The sequence below is a fragment of the Erpetoichthys calabaricus genome, chromosome 1, assembly GCF_900747795.2.
Source record: "Erpetoichthys calabaricus chromosome 1, fErpCal1.3, whole genome shotgun sequence".
In the NCBI taxonomy this organism is placed as follows: domain Eukaryota; kingdom Metazoa; phylum Chordata; class Cladistia; order Polypteriformes; family Polypteridae; genus Erpetoichthys; species Erpetoichthys calabaricus.
Window position 1 is genome coordinate 222687796 of NC_041394.2, and position 27403 is coordinate 222715198.

At 36.7% G+C, this 27403-nt stretch overlaps 1 pseudogene; it reads left to right on the forward strand.

Annotated features, from left to right (window-relative positions):
- The first annotated feature begins 752 nt into the window (after positions 1-752).
- The window catches only part of LOC127527978 (zinc finger BED domain-containing protein 5-like), a 29277-nt pseudogene continuing 2626 nt past the window's right edge, over positions 753-27403 (forward strand).

Here is a 27403-nt window from a genome sequence, read left to right on the forward strand (position 1 = left end):
GGGTTCAAGACCTGGCGCTCCGTGTTTTGAGTAGTGAGCTGCTATTATTATTTCTACAATATAATAAAAACATACATTTGATTTGATTAGCTGCAGGTGAAAGTCCCATTTTACTTATGGTGCCAAGCAGAGTTTTATTGTGGTGCAGAGCAGTTTATTAGTCGGCGAAATCGCTGTGAAGAAGCTGTCTGTTGCTACGGTCCTGCCTTTGTCCAGTCTGACAGCAGTCACGGGCGGGGGATGGGACATCAGGCTGCTTGTGCTGATCGATGCATTTACAAAACAAAAAACGCTGATGGTAGAGGTGTGAAGGAATTTAAAGTGGGCCGGGATTACGAGTTTTTTCGTAGGCTTCAGGAAGTCTAGTATTAAGAAACTATTTAGTAGTTACTTCGAGTCAGTCACAAGCTGAAATAAGGTGGGTCGCCTAAAATTTTAATATTTAGTTAATCGAAAATCGCATCGTAAGAATGATAATGTTGTAGGAACCACAACATTGTCGTGTTTATTCATAGCTCAGCGCACTTTGTTTATTTGGTAGATAGAGAAGATTCCCTGACCTATGTACGTACTGAGTACTCAGTACTGCGTTGTGTAGCAAATGATACAATTGCACATTATCATATTGTTACAAATTGTTAATAAGAGTTTTTATAATTGAAAAAATAATTTTAAAAAATGTATTTTAATAAATTAGTAATTAGTGTTTCATACAATAAATTAAAAGAATTTTTTTAATGCTTATTGCAGCAATGGATAAGTGGTTGAAAAAGAATCCAGTGAAAACTCAAGTTACTGAAAATGAAAAGGAAAAAGAAGGATCTGATGCAGACAAATCAGATAATCAAAGAAACTTTGATGAGAATCCCTCAAGTTTCCAATCATCAAAATGAAGAAAAGTAATAAGAAAATATGATTCTGAGTATCTAAAATGTGGATTTACATGAAAATGGAAAAGAAGATGATCCACGTCCACTGTGTGGTATTTGCTGAGAAATTCTTGCTAATGAAAGTATGCAACTTAAGAAATTACTTTGACATTTTGAGACAAAGTACCCCGATTTAAAATTATTTTAAAATCAAATTAAAAGAATTAAATACTTCAAAAAACATACTTTCCTATTTCACCAGCATTAATGAAAAGGCTATGCTTTTCTCATATCTCATAAGTTTGTGAATTGCACAATCTGGCTAGCCGCACACTATTGGGGAGTCATTAGTACTTCTAGCAATAAAAGACGCTGTTGGAGTTATGTTTGGGGACAAGAGCCTAAAAGAATTGAATCGATTCCACTTTCCAATAACACTGTTGGTCTTAGTATCAATGAAATGTCAGAGTGGGTAGAAAATCAGCTTATCCATAGAATTAAGGCAAAATGAATTTTTTCTTTAGAACTGGATGACACAACAGATATGCAAGGTTTGTTCAAGCTAATAGTTTTCATTCATTTTATATGGGACAATGAGCTTCATGAAGATGTATTATTTTGTGAACCAATCATTCGTGAGACTGGTGAAACAATTTTTGAAACTCTTCACACTTACATAAAATTGGAGACTGGGAAAATTATGGTGGAATATATACATATAATATGAATAAACGGTGGTGCTGAAATATGCATTCTTCAAAACTGTCCAAATGCAACATGGACTCAATGTACTATTCATAGAGAAGCATTAGTATCCAAAAATATATTGAAAAGTCTCAATACTGGTTTGACCACTGCCATAAAAATTGTCAATTTCTTCAAGAGCAAACCATTATGATCACTTTTATTTCAAAAACTGCTTACAGAAGTCCAATGGCTATTGAGAGGCAAAGTCCTGACAAGACTTGTTGAACTCCGCGAAGAAGATGCAATGTTTCTAGATGAATATAAACAAGATGAGTATACAACAGCTTTGCGCAATGTGAAATATATACTCCTGATTACTTATTTAGCACATATATTTTCAAAATTGAACAAATTAAATTTACACTTACAAGGAAAGAACAGAACTGATATATTTGCAGTACATAATAAAATCAGAGCTTCCACAAAAAAACTTCTCTTGTGGAAAAAGAATATTCAAGATTGTAAATATGACTGCTTCGAGACATCCCAAACTTTTGTCATTGAAAATGAAGCAACACCACATGACGACTTAATTTCTGTAATAATTGAACATTTGGACAGATTGAATGAAAATTTAGATTTTTATTTCAATGAAAAAATGAAACATTTTTAGCAATACACATGGACTATATATCCATTTTGACGTGATTTAGTTACCAGTATATCAACAAAGGTGGATGTGGAATTAATTGACTTGTCTGAAGATACTGCATTAGAAAGTACTTTTGTTATAGGTAAAAATTATTATAGGTTTTGGTTGGTGGTTCAAAAAATGCACCCGTTTATTGTCCCTGGCTGCAAAAGGGTATTGAAAACAGGAATGATCTGCTTGGTTTGAGTTCCAAGACTGAACTGATGAGGTTTTGGAAAAGGTTTTGTAAGCTATGAACTGGATGTGATGTCATCTGGCCTGAAGGACTAAAAGTTGATATAAAGCAGGTCATTGATACGGGTCTATCAGACCATTTTCTTCTACTTTTTAATATAGAAATAATGATAGAAAACACTCATGAGAAGCATATTGTTAAAAAACGCTTCTTTGACTCATCAGCAACTTTAAAACTTACAAACATTCTAACCAATCAGTCCGTTTATAGTGCCAACTATAATAGCGAGGAGAATGTAAATAGTAAGGTGGAAAGATTTAATACTAAAGTGAGGGCTGCTGTTGACATAGTTGCACCTGAAAAGACAGTTAAAAAATCTTCTAGCATTGTTATACCTTGGAAGACCCAAAGAGTGTCTGATTTAAAGAGAACATGCCGTAGAGCTGAGCGTAAATGGAGGAAGACTAAACTAACTATTGACTATGAGATATTAAAAGTTAAAATAACAGAATACAATAACACAGTCCGTCTTGAGAGGCGCTGCTATTTCTCTAAGATTATAAATAACAATGCTAGTAATCCCAGAGTCTTATTTTCGACAATTGATCATCTGTTAAACCCAGGTAACTCAAAGGAATGCCTCCTAAGTACTTCCAGTAAAACCTGTGAGGCTATCGCTGTATTTTTCAATCAAAAAATTAATGATATTAGAAATAACATAGTATATCTCCCCAACACTAAGGATCCCCCGAAACCCCAGTACTCCATAATAAATAAATTAGAGTCTTTCACTAGGATAGATTTACCTGATTTACATAAAATAATTTCTCAAATGAAACCATCCACCTGTGCCCTTGACCCAATACCAACAAATTTTTTCAAAGAAGTATCGGGTGTGCTTATTGATAATGTTCTTGACATAGTAAATTCGTCATTAGATACGGGGGTCTTCCCAGACTGTCTTAAGACTGCGGTAATTAAACCCCTACTTAAGAAAAATAATCTCGACCCCTCTGCTCTTGAAAATTATAGACCCATCTCTAACCTGCCTTTCTTAAGTAAAATTCTAGAGAAGGCAGTCATTATGCAGTTAAATGAGCACCTCAATAAACATGCTATTCTTGATAAATTTCAGTCAGGTTTTAGAACAAATCACAGCACAGAAACTGCACTCGTTAAAGTAGTAAATGACTTGCGGGTAAATGCAGACAGAGGCCATTTATCTGTTCTCATCCTCTTAGATTTGAGTGCCGCATTTGACACTATTGATCATAATATTCTTAAGAATCGCCTTAGTCAATGGGTGGGCCTCTCTGGCAGTGTCTTAAACTGGTTTGAATCCTACCTGGCAGGGAGAAAATTCTTTGTTAGTTGTGGTAATTATAACTCAAAGACACATGATATTCTATATGGTGTTCCACAAGGCTCTATCCTGGGTCCGCTGCTCTTCTCAATCTACATGCTTCCATTAGGTCAGATTATCTCGGGACATAACGTGAGCTACCACAGCTATGCTGATGACACACAGCTGTATTTATCAATAGCACCTGATGACCCCAAATCTCTTGATTCGCTAACACAATGTCTAACCTGTATCTCAGAATGGATGAACAGTAACTTTCTCAAATTAAATAAAGAAAAAACCGAAATCTTAGTGATTGGCAATAATGGATACAATGAGGCTATTAGAAATAAACTGGATGCATTAGGATTAAAAGTCAAATCGGAGGTAAAAAGCTTAGGGGTAACCGTTGATTGTAATCTGAATTTTAAATCGCATATTAATAAAATCACTAGGACAGCATTTTTTCACCTAAGGAACATAGCAAAAGTTAGACCTCTTATATCATCGAAAGATGCAGAGAAATTAGTTCATGCGTTTGTCTTTAGTCGGCTAGATTACTGTAATGCACTCCTCTCAGGACTACCCAAAAAAGACATCAATCGTTTGCAGTTAGTGCAGAATGCAGCTGCTAGAATCCTTACCAGGAAAAGAAAATCCGAACACATTTCTCCAGTTTTGATGTCACTACACTGGTTACCTGTGTCATTCAGAATTGACTTTAAAATTCTGCTTATGGTTTATAAAGCTTTAAATAATCTCGCCCCGTCTTATATATCGGAATGTCTGACACCTTATATTCCAAATCGCAACCTCAGATCCTCAACTGAGTGTCTCCTTAGAATTCCAAGATCAAAACTTAAAAGAAGTGGTGAGGCGGCCTTCTGCTGTTATGCACCTAAAATCTGGAATAGCCTGCCAGTAGGAATTCGCCAGGCTAATACAGTGGAGCACTTTAAAAAACTGCTGAAAACACATTACTTTAACATGGCCTTCTCATAACTTCACTGTAATTTAATCCTGACACTCTGTATATCCAATTCATTATAATAACTATTCATTCAAAATTTGTACTAACCCCTACTCTCTCTTCTGTTTCCTTTTCCGGTGTCCTATTGGTGGTGGCTTGTGCCACCACCATCTACCCAAAGCACCATGATGTTCCAACAATGATGGATGGATTAAAAGCCAGAAGTCTGTATAACCATCAGCATAAAGTGACTCCGTGAGAACCCTAACTACAAAGAGGACTATTTCATTTATGTTAGGTAGAATGCCCAAAGGGGACTGGGCGGTCTCGTGGCCTGGAACCCCTACAGATTTTATTTTTTTTCTCCAGCCTTCTGGAGTTTTTTTTTTGTTTTTTCTGTCCACCCTGGCCATCGGACCTTACTCCTTTTTATGTTAACTAAGGTTGTCTTATTTTAATTTCTTATTTGTCTTTTATTCTTCTTTTCTTCATTATGTAAAGCACTTTGAGCTACTTTTTGTATGAAAATGTGCTATATAAATAAATGTTGTTGTTGTTGTTGTTGAACCGGAAGTGACATCAGTCTGGGTGCCGAAGCTGGAAGTGATGTTATATCAGGCAGGTTTTCCTGTATTTGGCCTGTAGAGATAACAGAGGTAGGTTTAGTGCACCCCGCCATCCCCTGGCCTGGCGGGTAATTACCTCCACTTGGTCCAATCAGCTCCTTCCTAGTCTCACGTGTGTGACATAAGATAGATGTCAAAGATGTTATCAACAAAAATAGACAACAAGCTCATTCTTCACATATAACTTATTATGTTTCAATTTCAAATAAATAAATATTTGGAATACATATAATAATTGTTGTTAAAGATGAATGTACTTTCAATAAATATATAAATTTAATTCTATTTTTACTTTCTTCCTTTTATTCTTATTTTCATGTAAAAACTTACCAGTTTTTATAATGGGTCTCGGTTCATAAAAGTTTGGGAACCCCTGTAGTAGGGGAATATCAACAGAAAGGAAGGAGTACAAGAAGAGAGATACAATATGTCCAAAGGGAAAAATCAAAGGAAAGACAACAAAATATGGAGAAAAGTGGATGGAACTGGGGAATCCATACCCGGGCTCCCGATTACCGGACATTTTTCATTCCCAGGAATTAAACTGCATTAATTCCCTGGAAAATGGGAACGGCCAAGCTCACATATATAGCGTGTAAAAGTGCAAAAATCAATCTAGAAATAACAGAGTTATAGTTAAATAATTAAGGTGGCGCCATTGCTGCAGCTTGCACTTCATCAGACAACAACTTTGAACAGCAACTTGAAATTGCGATGCCACAGTCTGTTGCATCCATATTATCTGTGCCAAGAAACTTGCCATCACAGAATGATGACAAGAAACTGGATGCATCAGTAAAAGCTGAAATGGCGGTGTTTCAGAGCAACGGCAAGCGCGGGCATTGTTTAGAACAAATGTATCAGTATCTGATGATTGTGCCGCCAACTTCAGTGGAGGCAGAGCGTGCTTTCTCAGCGGCTGGCATACTCTGCATGAAGGTGCGCTCTCGCCTGGACAACCACACGCTGGACACATTGTGCTTTCTACACTCTGATTACCGCAACTAAAGATACTTGTACTTATATGACTGCATGAACTGCTTGTAGGTAAGGTTAGTCTTTTATTGGTGTCAACATATTGCAGTAGCTTTATTAAAAATAAGTGTTGGTCGTTCTAAAACCGTTCACATGTGAGATGCCCGTGTCATCCCCAGGAGCCCGGGATTCCCGGGAATGACATGCGGGATTCCCAAATTCCTGGGAATGGATTCCCCAGATGGAACATCCAGTGGACAGAAAGTGTCAAAGATGATCAGGTTCAAGTCCCTTTAGATGGCAATTAAGGGGAGCAGGATGAAATCTGTGAAGAAAATTTAATTACATTTACTTATATTTAGAACTTCAGGAACAGATTTATATTATGAAATATGGTCACTTAGGGAGAAGAAGTGGAAGAAGGAGAGAGGTCTCTGTGCCAAAATTAAATGAATAGGACGGGAGAATAAACTGAGTTATAAAATACAATAAAGGGAGTTAAAAGGATAACCATGCAAAGCAGATGAAAGAGAAATGTTCTTAACAATGATTAGACTTGTAAATAAAAGAAAAACTATAAGTAAGGAAGAGAAAACTGAGATAGTAGCGAATGGAATAAGCATTATTAAATAGGTCACTATGGGCACCAATTCCTGCAGTACACCAACATTTCTCCTTCCTTGCTCTGTGAGGTTAATTTTGCACTGGGAGAAGTGCTCCATTGCCTCCTTCAAGTGTTTAAGGAATGATTTGAGGGATTTAACTATAGCAATGGTGATGCATCCAATCGTGTCTTATCGGTTGGTCCCATGCAAGACAAATGCAATTTCTTCATGTTGTTTCAAAAACAAATTCAGCATCTTGTAATTTCAGTTCCATCTGATCTCAACAGATAGTTTGAATGACTTTTCTAATTTTCCCTGCATGTTTGAAATATGAAGTTTAAATCAGCTAGGATCCAAGCTATTTCCAGTAATTTTTCAATCACAGTGGGGGCAAACACACCTGACAGGATCACATTTAGTATATGTACAAGGCAGAAACAATTTTAGCTTGAAAATATTTGACAATAACCACCTTCTTAGTCATTGTCAGTCTATCAATCCCAAACACTCTGAGGTTTTTCAGGAGGTAACTGTGAATGTTGTCACCAGTTTATGAGGTACTGCTTGCATCAAATGGTGCTGTAAAATCACAATTGATTACAGCTGAAACTGGTTATTAATGTAGGTATTAGATACATCGACAAAAGAGGTTTTGCCATAATATTATGTCCAGATGTGTACAGCAATAGTACATTTAAAGAGAAAGTGGACCCAACAGCACCCTTAGCTGCACAGTGGAAATCCCTGATAAAATATTGTTTTTCCTTAGCGATACTTACTTTTGCTCCTTACCTAAAATGATTACATGGTACATAAGAAAAACTCCTCTATAATTTTGTAATTTTTATAAGCTCTGATATTGCTCACTAAAAATATTTGGCTCTAGAAAAAATTAATTTCTGGAGAGGTTTAGATTGGATCATAAAAAGAACAATATAAGGTCCTTGTCCACTTTAAATAGTCTGAGTAAACTTCCACTATTAGCCATTTGCAACATTTTTAAATAGTTGGTCTATTCAAAGTGACTTAAGTTACTTCAACACACACCTAATAACTGATTTTTAAATATTTCTGCTCCAGATCTCCTCCTGGTTCACTTTTGAACCTGAGATTCCTGACTTGCTGCTGCTGCTTTATACCAGAATTGCTAAGCATACATCACAGCAAGCAGAAACGCATAGGTTCAGAAGTGACTCAATTTATATGAAAGAGAGATGGGCAGTAACACTAGGTATTTTGCCCTTTAGTAGCAAAAAGAAAAAAAAATATTAATGACTGTATTTAATGTGTTTGAGAAGTTACAAGTGATTTCCTCTGGGTTTCTCATGTGCAGTACAGGTAGTATGAAGTATCACTGTATTTCATACTTTATGAAAGCACCCTAAGAAAAAATGTAAAATGTTAATAATACAATAAACACAAAAAATGTAAAGTACAAACACACATATAGCACTTTTAACTTTACATTTAAACATAATTATATTTTTAACATGAATGCTTGAGCGTCAGTTTTTGGCTAATATGACACTTCTAATATGGAGTAGAGTGAGAGGCACTTCTGCACTGCCTTTAAAACAACTGATGAAAGAAGGAATAGACTGACAGCTACTGACATACTACTTTTTTCTTCTAAAAAACATTTGGCCCTCATAATAAAGTGAGTAGACAGAGGGATCTGTAAAAGTTAAGCAAATAAGTAGTGATTTTTGTTTTTAAAGATGTTAAAGGTGAGACAGCTAAGCCAATAAATTAAAGAGTTACACACAAATGTCTTTTCTCACTTCAGTTAATTTCTTTATAGCACTCTTCACTGAGTGCAGCCTCAAATTGTTGGTTTACATTTCATTTGTAAATGGTGTGGCCAGGGGCAGGAATGCAGGTCTCAAAAATGAAAACTGGCACACCAACCGGGTCATCTTGTTTAATTTAACTGAATGGTTTAACAAAAAATGCCACTTGGCATCTAAGCTTCTCGTCCTCAGGCTTTTAACTGAGCAAAAGGTTTGGCTTTAGCCACAGGTTCAGGGTTTGTTCAGGAGCTCAATCCAGCAGGTTGATCTGGTCGCAAAAGATGCCTCCTTCCAAGCAGACCGGGATCTTATAGCTGGTTAACTATAAGGGGCAGGGCTAAGTGTCATCACTGGGTGGTTTCTTGGTATTGTGGGGAGAGAAGGAAAATGTATAGATAAATGTATGTTAGAGGATCTGTTCAAAACTTTTAAAAATAGAATAGAATAAGTATTGACATATTGTATTCTTTTTTTTTTTTATAGATTTGCTCTTGTTGTCTATCTTCTCTTTCTCTAGGGCAAGGGTTGAATTATTGTTTGTTAAATTTGATATGATTGTATGGAATGTTATTTTCTTCAAATAATACCAATAAAATAAAGATAAAAGAAAAACAAAAATGTTAGCAACAGCACCACCTCTTGTCCTGGTGGGTTATCACATACCTTAATCGAGCTCATGAGGAGATCCTCCAACGCACATGCGTGACAATGGTTAATTAATTAGGAAAGTAACTTTGTTTATTTCTTATTCAATGTTATAAAATGTCAGACGGTTTTGGGGAGTTTATTACACTTTTATGATTTTTTTAATGTTTTGATATTATACTAGAATTGAAATAGCTTTATTTAAAGTCAAACTGTTTATTTGAACAGACTGAGCTGCTACTTTTAGATCACCACCATTAATTAAATGAATTGATACAAATAGATTAATTAGAGTTTAGTAATAGTGAAAGAGAAAATCTTGCCACAAGGGATGCACAAACCAGTGTGTTTCTTCATGCCAGTTCCAAGCCCGGATAAATGGGGAGGGTTACGTCAGGAAGGGCATCCAGTGTAAAATTTGGCCAGATCAATATGCAGACAATAATACAAATTTCCTTACCGGATCGGTCAAGGCCCGGGTTAACAATAGCCGCCACCGGTACTGTTAGGCAACAGGGTGCTGGCAGAAATTGGGCTACTGTTGGCTGAAGAAGGAGAAAAAGAGGAGGGAGATATGTACGGAGGGAGGAGGAGAGGAGGAAGGTAAACCGAGTGGAATTGAGGGTAGGAACTTTGAATGTTGGCAGTATAACTGGTAATGGGAGAGAGTTAGCCGATATTTTGGAGAGAAGGAAGACTGATATATTGTGCGTGCAAGAGACTAAGTTGAAGGGAAGTAAGGCCAGGTGGATCGAAGGTGGATTCAAATTGTTCTATCATGGTGTGGATTTAAGGAGAAATGAGGTAGGGGTTATTCTGAAGGAACAATATGCCAAGATGTGTTTTGGAGGTGAAAAGTGTCAGACAGAGTAATGATTGTGAAGCTGGAAATTGGAGGTGTGATGATGAATGTTGTTAGTACATATGCCCCACAAGTTGGGTGTGCAATGGATAAGAAAGAAGATTTCTGGAATGAGTTGGATGAAGTGATGGACATTGTACCCAAGGAACAGAAAGTGGTAATTGGTAGCAGATTTGAAGAAGGTCAGATTATAGTGGATTTTGTGAAAAGGATGGTTATGGCTGTGGTGAATACATATTTTAAGAAAAGGGAGGAGCATAGGGTGACATACGATGCACACAGGTAGATTATATCCTATGCAGAAGAGTCAATCTGAAGGAGGTTGAAGACTACAAAGTGGTAGCAGGGGAAAGTATAGTTAGGTAGCATAGAGTGGTGGTCAGTAGGATGATGTTGGAGATCAAGAAGAGGAGGAAAGTGACAGCAGAGCCAAGGATCAATTGGTGTAAGTTGAAAAAGGAAGACTGCAAAGCTGAGTTTAGGGAGGAGGTAAGACAGGCTCTGGGTGGCAGTGAAGAATTACCAGACAGCTGAGAACTACAGCAGAAGTAGTAAGAGTGACAACAAGAAGGGTGCTTGGCGTGACAACTGGACAGAGGAAGAAGGAAAAGGAAACCTGGTGGTGGAATAGGGAAATACAGGAGAATATACAGAGGAAAAGGATGGCAAAGAAGAAGTGGGATAGTCAGAGAGATGCAGAAAATAGACAAGAGTAGCCTACAAGGAGATAAGGCGAAAGGTGAAGAGAGAGGTGGCAAAGGCTAAAGAAAAGGCACATAATGAATTGTATGAGAGGTTGGACTCTAAGGAGGGAGAAAAGGACCAGTGTACTGATTGGCTAGAGAGAGAACATGCTTGGAAAGATGTGCAGCAGGTTAGGGTTAGGTAATTTGTGACAAATGGGAATCAGCAAGAGTGAAAGGGAAGGTCTACAGGACGGTAGTGAGACCAGCTATGTTATATGGGTTTTAGACGGTGGCACTGCCCAGAAAGCAGGAGACAGAGCTGGAGGTAGCAGAGTTAAAGATGCTAAGATTTGGACTGGACTGGGTGTGACAAGGATGGACAGGATTAGAAATGTTTACATTAGAGGGTTAGTTCAGGTTGGACAGTTGGGAGACAAAGTCAGAGGGGTAAGATTTCATTGGTTTGGACATGTGCAGACGAGAGATGCTGGATATACTGGGAATAGGAGGCTAAGGATAGAGCTGCCAGGCAAAAGTAAAAGAGGAGGGCCTAAGAGAAGGTTTATGGATGTAGTGAAAGAGGATATGCAGGTGATGGGTGTAACAGAGAAAGATGCAAGAGGATAGGAAGAGATGGAAAAAGATGATCCGCTGTGGCAACCCCTAATGGAAGCAGCCAAAAGAAAACGAAGAAGTAATTGTGAAAGAGAAAAACAATCAGATGAGGATCTGGTTCAGTAGCTACTCAACATTTAAATATCTGTATCGTTATCAGAAAGTAATAAGTGGCATCGTGCCATCTCTAATGTGTGCACAGTATAATGAGATTCCCATATTTCAAATAGTGCAGTCAAAAAAGTTGACTTCATTAACTGAGTGAAAAATCTGTTTTTGATTATGAAAGGTACTCTATTTTGTCATTTTTGATCAGATGATTTGCTTATAATCAAAGAAAGTTTAAGGTAAATATTATGACCAATTCTGTCATAAAAATGAAGAATTTGGGTACTGATTAACTAAATATTAAGATTAGTATGGCCTATTCTGTAATATTTGCACTCATCTTGACTCACTTACTGTACTTTATTTTTAAAGGTTTATACTTACAAAATTTGTTTGGCTTACAAACCTTATGAAGCATCAATTCATTTTTTTGAAGTGTTATGATGTTTTTAATTGATTATTTAGAACTCCAATGATAAAGTAAAACTATAAAAAAAAGTAAAATGATAATAGCTAGCATAACATTTGGCAGATTCTTTTTTTTCGCCTTTGCTCCTTTCCATAATAAGACATTGGAGAATTTTGCACATTCAAGCATACTGTTCACCGAAGCATTTGACTAGACATAATACATTCTACAGTGTTTATTTCCCAATCTGAGAAAAAAATCATACGGTTGTAAAGATAAGGTTTGAAACCTTCACAGTTTGTTTTGTCAAATTTTATATGGTTGTGACTATCATGACATGCAGAAGGAATATGCGCATAATGAGTGCTGAACTAAAAATGCCATAAATAATGGGTGTTATAAAATTTAGTTCTAAATATTCCATAGTTTAGTTACTGATATATTGACCTGAATTCCACTCACTTTTACAAATACTGATAGGGAACTTTGAAATATAATTTGGGGCTATTTATCTAAAAATCCTTTATTGTATTATTTTTAAATACATTAAAATATTTAATATGTCATGATGAAAAGTGTACCATTATAAAAGACATTAACAATGAAAACGTCTAAACATTAATGACTGAGCCAAGTGCTATCTTTATAGGAATAATATACTGTATATATAATATGCAGTATATATATATATATATATATATATATATATATATATATATATATATATATATATATATATATATAATTACACATTAAAAACATTAAAAACCTGAGGAACATATGTGTCTGTCATGTGTTTATATAAAAACTAGAACAGCAAATGTGATAATAAGAAGTATTTACCCAAATAAAGGTAAAGCGACATTGCATGTTAATGAATAATTTAAATAAAGCATTTATTTGGAAACACATATATTATAAGTTGCACTCTTTATTGTATTACAGGACTAAAAATGTCTTTGTTGCAAAGCTGTGCCAATTTTGAAGGTGAAAAATAAGTTTCATGGGTTACAGCTACTTTAAATTAGAATGTTTTTCTCTTGCTAAGATCTCACACCCTGCCCTTCTGTCAAAGGGTGTTTTATTTATTTCTTGATTATGCTGTTAAACGAAAGTTGCTTGTAAATGAATTAAAACCCAGATACCCAAAGGTCACGCTGACACAGACAAATACTGAAAACCACATTACACAATTAAAAGAAGGTTGCCATTATCAACTACTTAATAAACTCATAAGGAATAAGATCACCATACTGTGTATTCTACTCTGTCATCGATGCCTGAGAATCAAAAAGCATACATTTGTTTTAATACAGGAAAGACAATGAAAGGTAAAAGGATTCCACCCTCCTTATTTTATGGCAGCATTTATCCATCATTTGATAGGTGTGGGCGGAATTATTATCTACAACACAATAGAGCTGCTTGTCATTTTATTTCACCCTGAACTTATTAAAAGTTGACTCAGCCAAGAAATATTAATATGTAAAGATGGTACAAAATGAGTAAGGCCTCCGTGGCCTGGAGAACAAACCAAAATTGTTTAAGCTATGCTGTAAATGAAAGAGCATATTTTGTGAGACCTGATGTGTACAAGGCTCTAATTTTCAAATGAAAATCCATCATTTTCTTTTCACTTTTTTCTGTTGTGGATCTGCTTAGCAACATGCTGGGATATGCTGACTGGGCTTCTGTATCCCAAGCAGCCTCCTCCAGTCCTTCCTGGTGAACACCCAAACATACCCAAGACAGTTGAGTGACATAATCTCTCCAATATGTACCAGGTTTGTTCCTAGATCTTGTCTTTGTGCACAGTGCCTTTTATATTTCTTTAGGAAGGCAATCAGGAGGCATCCTAGCTACACACCCATGGCTACTCTTGATCCCAAGAAGCAGCAATTCTACTTTGAGGTCCTCTTGTATTGCGGAGCTTCTTATCCTGATCTGAGGAGTGAGTCCAGCAGCAGCAATCTACCCATAACTCATGACTGTAGGTGAGGATGGTGAAGTAAAATGGCTAGTAAATCAACAGCTTTATCCACAGACTTAGCTCTGACTTAACCACATTGGAGTAGTGAAGTTCCACCGGTACAGCTGCTCACTCAAAAATACTTGTGTAAGGATAAAGTGTTTCTATACCCTTTCACTGCCAGAATGGAATCTACATTGCTCCTCTTTATTCAGAGATTCCGTGGGTTTTTTCATGGAGAATGAGAAGTGAGATTCCTTTGTAACTGAAACATACTCTCTTCTACAACTACTTAAAATGTAGACAGTTACCTCAGTCAGTACCAAATACTGTTCATACCTAATATACAATATTGACATCCTCCACAACACCTAGTGATTTCAGCATTTCAGGTCATATTTTATCCACTCCTCTGTCTTTGTCCACTACAGTATTCTTTAACCACTGCAACAACCGCAACAACTTTAATTACAGAAATGGCCTTAATCAAAACCAATACATCTGCCACTGCCTCCTCTAAAGTGGGTATATGAATTGGGTTTATGAGTTCCCCAAAGAGCTCTTTCCACTTTTCAGCAATGTCCCTACGTTAACTCCTTATTTTCCCACCTTTGCTGAGAAAAGTTGGAGCAACATTCCATTTACTCTTTCTGTGCCAGAACCTCTTTGAGGTCTCCACAGCTCACCAAATTCAACCCCCACATAGCGCTTCGCTGTAATCAACACCACAGCTATCTTTATTCAAATTAACAATTGGATGCTGCCTAAATCTTGCATCTGCTTCTGCTACTGAAATCTTAAGCATGATCTATTTAGACTCTACATCCCAGAATTTCCTTAAATGGGAGCTCTTTCTGAAGTGGGAGATAAAATCATTCTGAACAGAAGCATTGCACGAAATGTTTTTGGTGCACCCTTACTGTCCATTTGTATCTTCCAGGTCTATTAGGTGAATGTTCCATAAATCCCTGTCAGCTCATCACTAAGTAGTGATCAAAAACACTCTTTTCCCAAGTGTACAGAATCAGATTGGATGACATAACTATAAAATGTATCCCTGAACTGTGGCCCAAGGTACTCACAAGTAACCAGGGGCCTCATGCATAATGCCGTGTTTAGAATTCGCACTATAACGTGACGTAAGCACAAAAGCCAAAATGTGCTTATGCACAGAAAAATCCAGAAGCAGGAATCTGTGCATTTGCCAACTTCCACATTCTTCCGCTACATAAATCCCGCTCAGCATGGAAATAAACGCACGTGCACGCGCTTGCTGTCCCGCCCCAACTCCTCCCAGAATTATGCCTCTTTGAATATGCAAATCAATATAAATAGCCCTTAAGCCCAGCGTTCTGTGAAAAGGCAATGGCAAAAGGAAAAATAGAAGAATTTCAGCAAATACCAAATGGAGGCAAAGAAAAACGTACTATTTGTTGGTTTAAACTGTTATGTAAGCAACAAAAGGAAGTTGATCGAGTAACATAGCGTGTCGGAGAAACTTGAAAGCTCAAGTTCACAAAGTTGCACAGTGCCCGAAATAAAAAAGTTGTCACATATCAAAGTCGGCGTGAAAAGGCGACTCGTAGCCCAACGTCTGAGTGTCATATGAAAGCTTATTAGTGTACAAATGAAAAAAAAGGCACACAGTGTGAAAAAAACACGAAATGTCAACTTTAATCTCGAAATTTCCACTTTAATCACGTAGTTTATTTTGTCATTAAAGCAGAACATCATAAACTTCATCTTAAAATCGTTTAATTTACTAGTTTCTCAAATCCCATCATAACTAAAGTAGCACGTTAAATGCTTTGTTGTGTATTTGATCTTATATGTGCCCTATGTGCCTGAATCACTATGTGCTCTTCATCCGACTGGACACAGAATCCATTACGTTCACAATATTACAGCTCTCCGAGTAATTAAAATACTGAGAAGTATACGTGATATCATTTTCATGATGATATGAGTTAAAGCATGTTATTAAACATGGGAACACGGTGGTGCAGTGATTGTTCATGTCTTACAGCAAGATGCTTGCTGTGCCATGCGCAACCTTCAATGAAATGCCTTATTACAGAAGTACTGTCTTTTTCAAATGTACTAACCCCCAATTCCTGTCCTTACTTTTCTTTCTCCAAATACCCAATCTTCACACAATCAGCTCTGTAATAGACGTTAAGCCATCTGTAAGCTTAGAACGCAGATTCTTCAAAACTTTTAAGAAACATCGAAATATCTTCGTAATGTTTAATTATTCTATCCATCTATCCTTCCAGTGTCGTGCCAGCCACAGCATGAAAACAGCACGAGGCAGGAACAAACCGTGAACAAAGCTCAAGCTCGCTAGCGCTGCGGCACCGTGTAGTTAAAGTTAAAGTTTTATCTGTATAATATAATCAACATATTTTGCTGCATTTCATCATAAAATTATATCGTCATCCTATGTAAATATGCGCTTTATAAAGTGGCTCAGGTTGTGCAATATTATAACTGTATCATAAGTACAATTACAAGCATCTTAACTTAACTTGCAAGTACAAACAGTTCTACAAGGAGCACTTGATGGACTGATTGAGTGCGTGTATAGTTCTTGGGATGAAACTGTTTGTGAACCGCGAGGTCCAAATAGGAAAGGCTGTGAAGCGTTGGTCGGATGAGAGCAGCTCAAATAGAGAATGGCTGAGGCAGCGAGTGCTTGATGCTGTATACCGATAATTCTCTTTCCAATCACTGTAGATCTGTGATTCACACTCAGATACAGTGATATAAATACTCCGAGTGGTGCAGTGCGAGTAATATGGAAAAAGATGATCCGCTGTGGCAACCACTAACGGGAGCAGCTGACAGAAGAAGAAGAAGGTGCAGTGAGAGTAACAATGCTAAAGCAGTTATGGTATTTAGAATAGTTTGACCATTCTGTGGACCATTATATTGTTACAGGTTAATTACAATCAGATGTATTAAATTTATGAACGATATGCGGTTAATTTCAGTGTATTTGATAAAGCTGCCGTCGTGGATGTGAATCTAAGAAAGGGTAACCACACAGGAACAGACGCTGGGTGCCGCCAGTCTGCAAAACCGAGCAGAGAACTTGCGTACGACAGGGTATGAGGTACCTTGGAAAAGTGCGTGGCTTTACGCCAAGTGTAGGTTTTATACATCGTGATTTGAACATGGAAACGTTCTTATGCAACATTTCTGTGCGTACGCACCGTTTATACATGAGGCCCCAGATGTTCAAATATGGTTCTCATTATGAGCAATCCATGACTAGCACAAAAATCCAGTGACAATCCCAATTCAGATTAGGCAGATTGGCCCTCCCAGCCACACTCGTCCACCAGATTAATGCACAGGTTAAGGTCAGGGGCCTAAGAGAGTAGAGTTCGTATGGCTATGATATAAAAATCATGAATTCTCTTATAACCAAATATCCAACATTTAGAAGCACAGCATATGATAAAAAATCCAACTAAATTATTGTCATTAGGACAAGGAGTTACACAGTCAGCAGGAAATCATAACTAACGAAAGGAAAATCACTGATTAGGCACAAATTGCATATTTAATAAACAAGTGCAAAAATCCTCACACAGTTGGTGACAACCTTGTTCATTCAGGTGTTGTTGCAATGAGTAAAGTCAAGCAAGGTGATAAGTTTGCTTGCCAGCTTGAAAAAACTCATTTTTGTGACTTGGTTGCAGGATGCATTGTTGGCCTGGTACAAGACATTAAGGGTCAGTTGATTAAACATGTCTTGCATATTAAAAAAATTGCACTATACATGGATGAATCAGTTGATACAAGTGAGTCTGCTCAGGTTCTTGTATTTGTGAAATACTGATTTGATAAATTTTGATTTAAACAGTTGTTAAAATAAGTAATGTGTGGGAGAAGTTATGTTCCCTATTTTGGAATTGTTTTAGGAAACAGGCTGAATGCGTTAATCCAAGCCGTAACCTCCAGGTATTGCAATCATTTCCATGTGACTTTTGAAGTCCCCCAGCAAGACACAGAGTTAATAAATAGATGGTACCTTTCAAGCAACAGATTAAATGTCTCTAAAAAGACACAATACTCCAACTGTACTGCACCCAGTAGAGGGCTAGTGACTGAGAACTTTGCTTACAAATCCAGTGTTGTACATAAAGGTGAGTATAACTACAACTAATTGGTACTTTCTATCATTCCAAATGACTCCCAGATCCTTCCCCACCACTGAAGTTATGCTCAAGAGTCCCTTTCTGTTTTCATGGATAGGTATGCCTGGTATATTCTGCTTATGTGCTCTGCCTCAGAACAAAAAGGGCAGAGAAAAAAAATGTTTTAAGGACCAGGGTGAAGCTTAAAGGTCAAAAATACCATGGAAAGCAAAACAAAATTAAAAGAACAATGCCCAATACTTCACTCAAAACTCAAGGTCTAAATATAAAAATTCTAAGCTTTAAGTTTTAATAACCTGCCAACTAACACCATGAGAGTTATCTTTGGTTTAGAATCCAGAACCTTAGATTCCAGGAAGTGTACTATGCTACCTTTTAAACTTCCAGGAAGTGATGTCATAACATGGTATCATATGCAGTCGTGTGATAGCAATAGGGATGCTGTATCATGAAGAAGATGGCTCCAAATCAAAACAACCCAACAAAATGGTGGCAACTGCGATAAATGAAATGGCAACCAAAATTCATAAAGTCATAACAGAATCAGAATAACGAAAATAATAGAGGTAATATGTTTATTATGTACAGAACTTAAATAATCAAAATAAAATATACAAATACTCAAAATCATCTTGTCTGTTGCACTTGTGGCATTGCATTTGACCTTCAATCTTTGGCTTGTGAGTCAGAAAGTGGCTCCACACGGTCTTATTTAGACTGCATGGATAACCCAAGTACCTAACCATTGTAGACTAATCATAACACTAGCATTTTCTGTTTCACTATCTTTTCTGATTTCTTTTTGCAATTTAAATTACTTAATATAGTCCACCTTGACCATTTCATGTTGTAAGTTCAATGGACAGGAAACATTCACTGTTCAGTTGATACCATTATCATATCTGCTAACTTACGTTTCATTCCACCAATTTGTTGATCATACACTTCTATAGATTCTAGTTATTCAGACAATAACCAATCAATTTTTATTACAGTCGGGTGTGGATGAAGTAGAAATACAAGTCTCACATTAATCCAATACTAGCATCATAAAGTAGGGGAAGAATGTTGCACTAACCATAAAGCCCTATGCAAAAACTGTGAGATGCTTCAGAAACCACATCATGAAGTGGGCAGGTTTCAAAAATTAATGCCACTGTGTTCTTGAGGTATGCAGACCTGGATGATCAGGGCACCACTGGTTTACATCAATTCTGTTGAAACAATTAACTTTATCTCATTTTTGTACTTGTTACATTTTCTTACATTGTTTTTTATATGTAAACTAAATTGTAATGATAATAACATTTTATGTTATGTATTTTAATGTTTTTATTGTTGTTCATACCAATTTTTTAAATAATAGGATTTTAACATTACAGGGTTCATTTTCTAAAGTAACATACTTCCTTGATTATTCCTAGTTCAGCAGTTATTAATAGATTTTTGTTAATAGTTAGAATTTTCCATAATAGGAAACAAGTAAAAGTAAAATGAGTAAATTAAATATTAGAATGTTGTTTACTGCTGAGTAGTCAATATTTCCGAAAACAATATGTGGTGTAAACGCTGTGACAGGCTCTAGCACTAGATGGAAACATGGAGCTAACAACAAAGTCTTTACTCTGGAATCTTAAAGGAATTCCTTTGCTTACTAGTCTCCATGAAAAGAGATGTGAGTCCATGGCTAAATATAAACTATCACCTAGAGAGCAAACAAAAACAAATGCCACAATGCTGGAAAAAGGCAAAATATTTAAGTACAGCTGCAAAAGACATTAAAACAGTCATAGAAATTGTTATGCAGAAACACAAACATAGATGGAAAAATGTGACATAAAAACTGATGAGAAAGAAGTGGAATCTGACCAATTAAAAAAATAAAAAACTTTTAAAGAGCAGACAAGCTTATATTTTGCAGGCCTACTTTATATAGTGGACACAAAACTAGACCAGGAGACCACTTCCTGTGATATTATACACTGACTTTCTGGACCTTGTGACCATGTCTTCATGTGATGTAACTATGCCTCCATGACAACACACAAACCTATCAAATTTAGTTTTGAATTCTCTACAGTTCTAATTTGTTGTTATCCAACCATATTACTTTATTGCCATATCTAAATCGGAACTTGATGATGAACTCAAATCTGCTTTTACTTTAAAATAGACGTGTGATGGGAAAAGGGGTTCGAACATATTCTTGCATGTCTTCCCTAAGGTTTTGAATGTTATATTCCCAAGAATAGCCCAATTGAAACTTTATGGAGCAGATTTATGGTGGATTTTATCCTATTAAGCACACCAGCTGTCTTCCAGCTAAAATGATCCTACATGATTGTCCTACATCATGTTTTCTGTTGCAGCCAATTAGATATCACCTTAGCCTTGTTTCAATTGAATGCACCTTATTATCTAAACAAGTTTAGGGCACTTGCTTGACACTGTAGGAAATGACTGAAGGATCTCTGTTTCATGTCCACCCAAGAACACCAAATAAATGTAGGAAATGGTGTACACATGTGAAAAAAAATAGTTTGATGTTAACCTATCAGTTAATTAATAATCAGTTTTGCAAGTAATGAATTAAATAATTTGTTAAGGCACCCACTTTATTTTCCTTACCTTTCTGTGTAGGCGGTGGTCTCCAGTTGTTACTCTTATATCAAGGTAAATGAAGCACACTCATTTTAAAGAACAAAATTAGGGATGGGAATCGAAAACCGGTTCTTGTTGAGAACCGGTTCCCACTGTTTCAGTTCCTTGGAATTGTTTGCCATTTTTGCAAACGATTCCCCTATCAATTCCAGTCGCCTCGAATGACGTCACTGCGTTGCGTAGCGTCATTTACCCAGCAGGAAACATGGCGCCTAAGCGGCACAAATGCTCAAAAGTTTGGTTATACTGTACTTTACGAGAAAGGATGACAACAGGGCAACTTGCAATACTTGCAAAGTAGATATTTCATCAAAGGGAGGAAACACTACGAATATGCAAAAGCATTTGCAGACAAAACACGCGATAACCTTAAATGAATGTTGTGTTTTTGATCCGCTCCGGACTAGTGAATCTCAACCCAGCAGGAGCGGTAACGTTTGCAGGTCCTCTCCAGTTAATACGGCAGGTAACTAATCAACTGACATTGCATATTATGTTAGCACGATTTGCCTTATTGCAAACCTGCTATTACTGTGCATTGCATTTAGATGACCATGACGAGAGAGACAGACAGAGTCTGGCTGTCTCAGATGCTGGCAGTTTTCGCTGCAGTCTACCGGTAGCTTCTCCTTTCACAGAGGCGGGGAAAAGTAAAATGACACAGGCCAGGATAGACGAATGTCACCGAGCAGTGACTAAGTTTGTGGTAAAAGGCTTGCACCCATTTGCCACAGTAGATGCCCCCGATTTTCGGTAAGTGAATGTGTTTAATTGTAGGCTAAGTCAGGGAATGTCAAATTTGCGTGTTCTCCTCTTACCAGATGTTTCTTCCATTTCCATTTCTGAGCTGAAACGTGTTGAAGGCAGCCGTCACTGCAGATGGATGGGCAAGTTTTAGTCAAGATCATTACCTCACAGTAACGCTGCATTATGTCAGGAATGGCCAGGCTCAAGAAAAAGTCCTCAAAACCAAACCAGTGTACCAGGCACAGACAGGGACAGCTGTAGCAGAGGAGACTGATGAGATCTTGGAGGAGTATGGTATCAAAGACAAGGTTGTGGCAGCCACTGCTGATAATGTGGCCAACATGGATGTAGCTGTCAAAATAGTTGATGGTTGCAGAATTGCACTGTGCACAGTTCCATTGGACTTGAGTTGATTGTATTTGTTGCTGGCTGATGTAGTTTTATTTTTGAGTGCTCAGCTCATATATACTTTTAAAAAGGAGAGTGTAAATGTTACTGGACATTCTTGTGTAATTGCCACAGAATAATTTATGTTATACTTTGTTATTGCTACAGAAGAATATTTATTTTATTATTATTTTACATTTACACATTTTTTTCTGGGGACCCCGTGGCACCCCATCGAGGAGCCGTAGGCTGTGGATCTCTTAAGATCTCACTGTTGGGTTTGTAAGGTCATGCTACTCCTAAATTTCTATCTTGTTCAAAGATAAGATATAAAACAAAGTTCTAAGTTAATTGACCTGTGTGTTCTCCTTTTTTAAAAATAAGAATCGATAGGAGAATCGATAAAGAATCGAATTGTTAAACAGAATCGAAAATGGAATCGGAATCGTGAAAATCTTATCAATTGCCATCCCTAAACAAAATAATTAATTTTTTTGATAAACACAAGAATTATAGAAATATATCAAGTGAAAATATACTGACATAGAAGAATAGACACAAAATAGACAAACATAAGACACAGAAGAGGCTAGCTACTGTATATACTGGCTACTTAGAGTTCTAATTTATCTTGGTACAGAGTTTTACAAGACCAAGCCTTCAAGAATGAAGTCTGAGGCTAAGTGAAGTTGTTTGTTGCTGTTCGAGGTTCAAGTGGCGAACTCTTTTTGTGCTGGAGTGCCCAAGTCTCATTGGCTACATGTTTCTTTGTCCATGGTGCAGTGTGATGTTTTCCTCAATTCACTGTTAGGCTCTTTACTGTGTCCTCTGCAACCTTGTGGGAAAAAATATTATTCTGTCTACCACAAAGGTATAGGGGCTGAAGTTTCCTTCTTGAAGTAATGCTGCTTTTCAACCTACTCAGCCTGTGCTCAGAACCTGGCACAGAGCTTGGCTTGGCACAGTAGATCTTTGTGCTAGTTAGTCCATCTAACTCCAATGCTCTATGGAGAGAGGCTTCCAGGTCCACAGAGAGTGGCTGTTTTCACACGCCAAAGAAAGTGATTTCTCAGTTTTCAGCTCCTCAAAGAAAAGAAGAGATGAATGCAGCTAGTTTTTAAAAGAAAGGTGTAACCACAGGTGTTTTGATCAAAGTCACTTCCAGTTGTGGATCCAGTGCCTGCTTATAGGTGCTTATTTTGTCTATCACATCAGCCAGACTTCAGTTTGCTGTTACAAGCCTAAAATGAAAGTCCATTTAGGTGCCTTTTTGTCAGAAGGAGTCTCTCTAGAGGTGTGAGTTCAACTTTGATTTACAACTTTGTTATTAGATGAAGTATAGAGCTAACCAAAGTATTAACAAAGCAGCAGTTCAGCGATTCATTGTGCCACTAAAAGCCTGGCAAAATAAGCAATGCCCAATTTGTCCTACAGCACACAGTCATTAAATCAATTTCTTTGTTATTTTTGACTCAGTGCTTTTTTGTCTATTTTATCATGACTCCAGCTTTTTGCAACTTAACTTTATTTATCTAATCCAATACATGTTTGAACGTCTTACCATACTGACCTTTTTAAAGCTGGCCATCTGTTATATCTTTAGCTTTCCAGCTTACATTATCAAATTGACCTTTAAATAACACCACAAGTGACTGTCATCTTTCTTTGCCCACATTCATCCTCCAAGTCAAGTCAAGTGGCTTTATTGTCATACCATCCGTACAGAGCATTGCAGCATACAGTGGCATGAAATAACATTCCCCAGGACCACAGTGCATACACATAAACACAGGACAAGTACAAGACAGGTAAAGAAGTATACAGTACTATAATAGATAAATAATTAATAATAAATAATAGGTAACTGAATATATAGTAATAATCCAAAATAGATAGTAATAAATAATAAAAATAAAACTAATAATAAAAAACAACAGCTTTAACAAGTGTAACAAATGAACTGCATGTAAATTCAGTACTAGGGGTAGATCTGAGAGCAGGGGGACAGAACATAGTTCAGAGTCCAGATAGCCAAGAGGCACAAGCTGTTGCAGAAGCTGGCAGTACAGATTCAGAGACTACCATACCTTCTGCCAGATGGAAATGGGACAATAGACCACGGGAGAGGTGGGAACAGTCCTTCACAATGCTGTAAACCTTGCCAATACAACACTTAGAAGAATGTATTCAATGGAGGGCAGAAAGGACCCAACAATGATGCATCCCTGTAGAATGTGGGGACAATGGGTGGGAGGTAGTCTTGCCTTTTTCAGCTGCTGAAGGAAGTGAAGACACGGCTCTACCTTCTTGGCTGTGGAGGTGGTGTTAATCGACCAAGTAAGGTCAGCTGCCAGGTGCACACCAAAGAATCTGGTGCTTTTGACCAATTTTACCACGGATCCCTTGATGTTCAGTGAGGTGTGGACAGCAAGAGACTTTCTGAAATCAACAATCAACCTCTTTCATCTTGTTCACATTAAAAGACAAGATTTTTGCACTTGCACCAGTCTGCAAATCATTTTATCTACTTTCTTAAGCTGCCTAATCTCCTTTGCTGATGAGACTGACCAACATTGTGTCATCTGCAAACTTAAAGATGGTGTTAGAGCTGTAATCAGGTGTATAATCATGAGTCAGCAGAGTGAACAGAAGTGGATTAAGCACACAGCCCTGGGGGGCACTAGTACTCAGAGTGATGGTACTGGACATGGTGTTTACAACCTGGACTGTCTGGGGTCTCTCTTTCAGGAAGTCCACTAGGCTTGTGTACATTTGTATGCTTTATCTGAAACATTTTTTTATTCTCTATTCTGCCGTTTGTTTCCCTCCATCCTAGTACTATGTAGTCTAATTTATGCTAACTAGAGCCCTACACTTCAGTACAGCAGTTCTTTTTGTAGAACTCTGGGTAGAAGTGGGGCATAAACCTAGATACAAAGGAAGTTTTATGTGGGTCCTGAAAATCAAACCCAAATCCACCGCTGCAGTTAGTACTGAAAACTACCTGAACCCACTACTGTTAGTATGTAAAACCACCCATGCACACTGAAGTTTGTAGTCATACACACTTCATAGCACACTTGTATAACAGACAAAACAGCAATACTCAGTGAATTCTGGATGGTTGTGCGCAAATATACAATATCTCTGCTGCTTCATGTAAATTTTCATTATTATTGCATTATATCCCTTGAATCAACTGTTTTTATTCATAGTTATTATTAACTTAATGTAAATTGTAAAAAGTGCAGTAACTTCTAAAAACAAACATAGGAGGAAATTACTGAATAATATGACAACTGTTTCTATAAGCTGCTCTATTTCAGGGGTGTATGTGTTTTAAACTAATAACCTTAATATTTGCATTCATAAAACATTTTTCAATCATATATAATGATGATGAATGTGGAGAAAAGAAAAATGCACCTTTATAAAAATGAAAACTGGATTCTATACTAAGTAAATGTTATAAGCGTCTACAGTCTTCTGCTGACACCACAGAGGGATTTCATATCTTTAGATAGAACTTGATCTGTGATCTACCCTTTTTTCTCATCATTTATTTAATTAAAATGGGAATATCAGGTATTGAGACTTCAAATCCCTTGACAGATATAAGTTTAACACGTTTGAAATGGAAAGTTCTGACACCTTTTAGCAATCACTCCCTAAACACAGAAGCCTCTTCCTGACAACAATGATTGATGCCTGAGAGGCAAGAAGTGATCACTGCATGTAGCAAATGCTTTGCTATTCTTGTGTCTATATTGAGACTTGTTCTGCACTCATTTCTTCCATGTAATTAGCTGCTGAATGTGTCTATCCAAGGGCAAGATCCTTCAGTGCTCCCACGAAAAGTATTCATGCTGAGTCTAATTACAGGGGCATGATTTCATAAGGAAATCTAGATATAAAATAAATAATACAGAAAGTTACATTTAGTGTTTGCTCAATTCAGAAAATAAGCAGCATTTCAAATAAGTTGGATTTAGGCCTAAATCTTTGACAAACATTTGGTACAGGAAAATGTCATAATGTTCAAAAAAAAAAAAACAATAATCACAAGAAAGATTACAATCAAATTAAATAAGGCTCTCTGTAAGCAGCTTAAGACCAGTAAACGTAAGAACTGAAAGCTGAAATCAAAAGATGCTTGGTTAAATCTGATATATTATCACCATTATCTGACAACATTGATTATGGTACTAAAAATCAATTCTAAAAGTAAGCACAAAGTAAAAGTAATCTTAATGGTTTTAGAATTCCATCACATGCAAATATGTAACATTTATTTAGTCCTCCGTGTATCTGCTTAAACTGTTATTTTAGTCAATAATGAAAAGTTTTACATTATATAATTAAACATTAAAACATTGCCTTAAATATTGAAGCTATTATTTTGATTCTTTTTAGATTGTTTCTGCATGTCAGCCAAATTGAGAAAGGTAAAATCAAGTATTACTAAATTCATTCTTTATTGTCTCACTAAACCTGTAGTTCATTATACCTACACAGCAAGCTTATTTTTCTTCATTCCTTGTATGAGACAATGTTAGAAATCTTCTTAAATCTTAAACAGGACATATGCAGATACACATGGTAGTTAGTAGAGTATTTTGAAGTTAAGTGACAGTGGTGCAGACAGGCATCACAGTGTCTATGAGTGAGAAATCACTAGGCTTCAAGGAGGGAACAGCAGCTGTCAATTACATGGGTAGCAGTGTATTTATTTTAAATAGTTGAACTACCCTTGGACAACCTAAAATTACTTGATGCAAAGAAGAATCAACAGCCATAAAAGAAAGGAATTCAGTAAGATAAGTTCCAATATATAATTTTAGGGATACATGAAACAATGCCAGTCTAAACTAAATTCTATCCACTGCCTTTGTTCTTATGTTCTAGTGAATTTTTTATACCTACTTTAAACTGGTTGACAAAATATGAGATCAAAAATTTCCATAGCTGCAACCACTATAATCAATGTTCTTTCTTTCAATGGAATTTCATTAACTTTTGAATAGTCTAGAACTTTTTGGTGAATATTAACGCTGAGATCTCAGTGGCGCATTCATTAAAAAAATCACAGTGTTTAATAACCATTTCCCTAGAGTTTTGGACATTTGGATATAAAGTTGTTGATTCCTCTGCATCTGATGTAAGATCAAGGTAAATTTTAATATCCCTTAATGGAAAATGTAATCAATGTTGTGCAATAAACAATAGCAAAACATAAGCCAGACAATGGGTGAAAATTTGGCATTGTAGGATTTCATCAAGCTCTGTTAAACCAAAGTCTTCAAACATGGTAACTTATCTGTTGATATTTGATCAGTTGCAGTGGAATTATGCACCGCTTTAATCTGCATTTAAGAATAATTTTATCTTGAGCATACA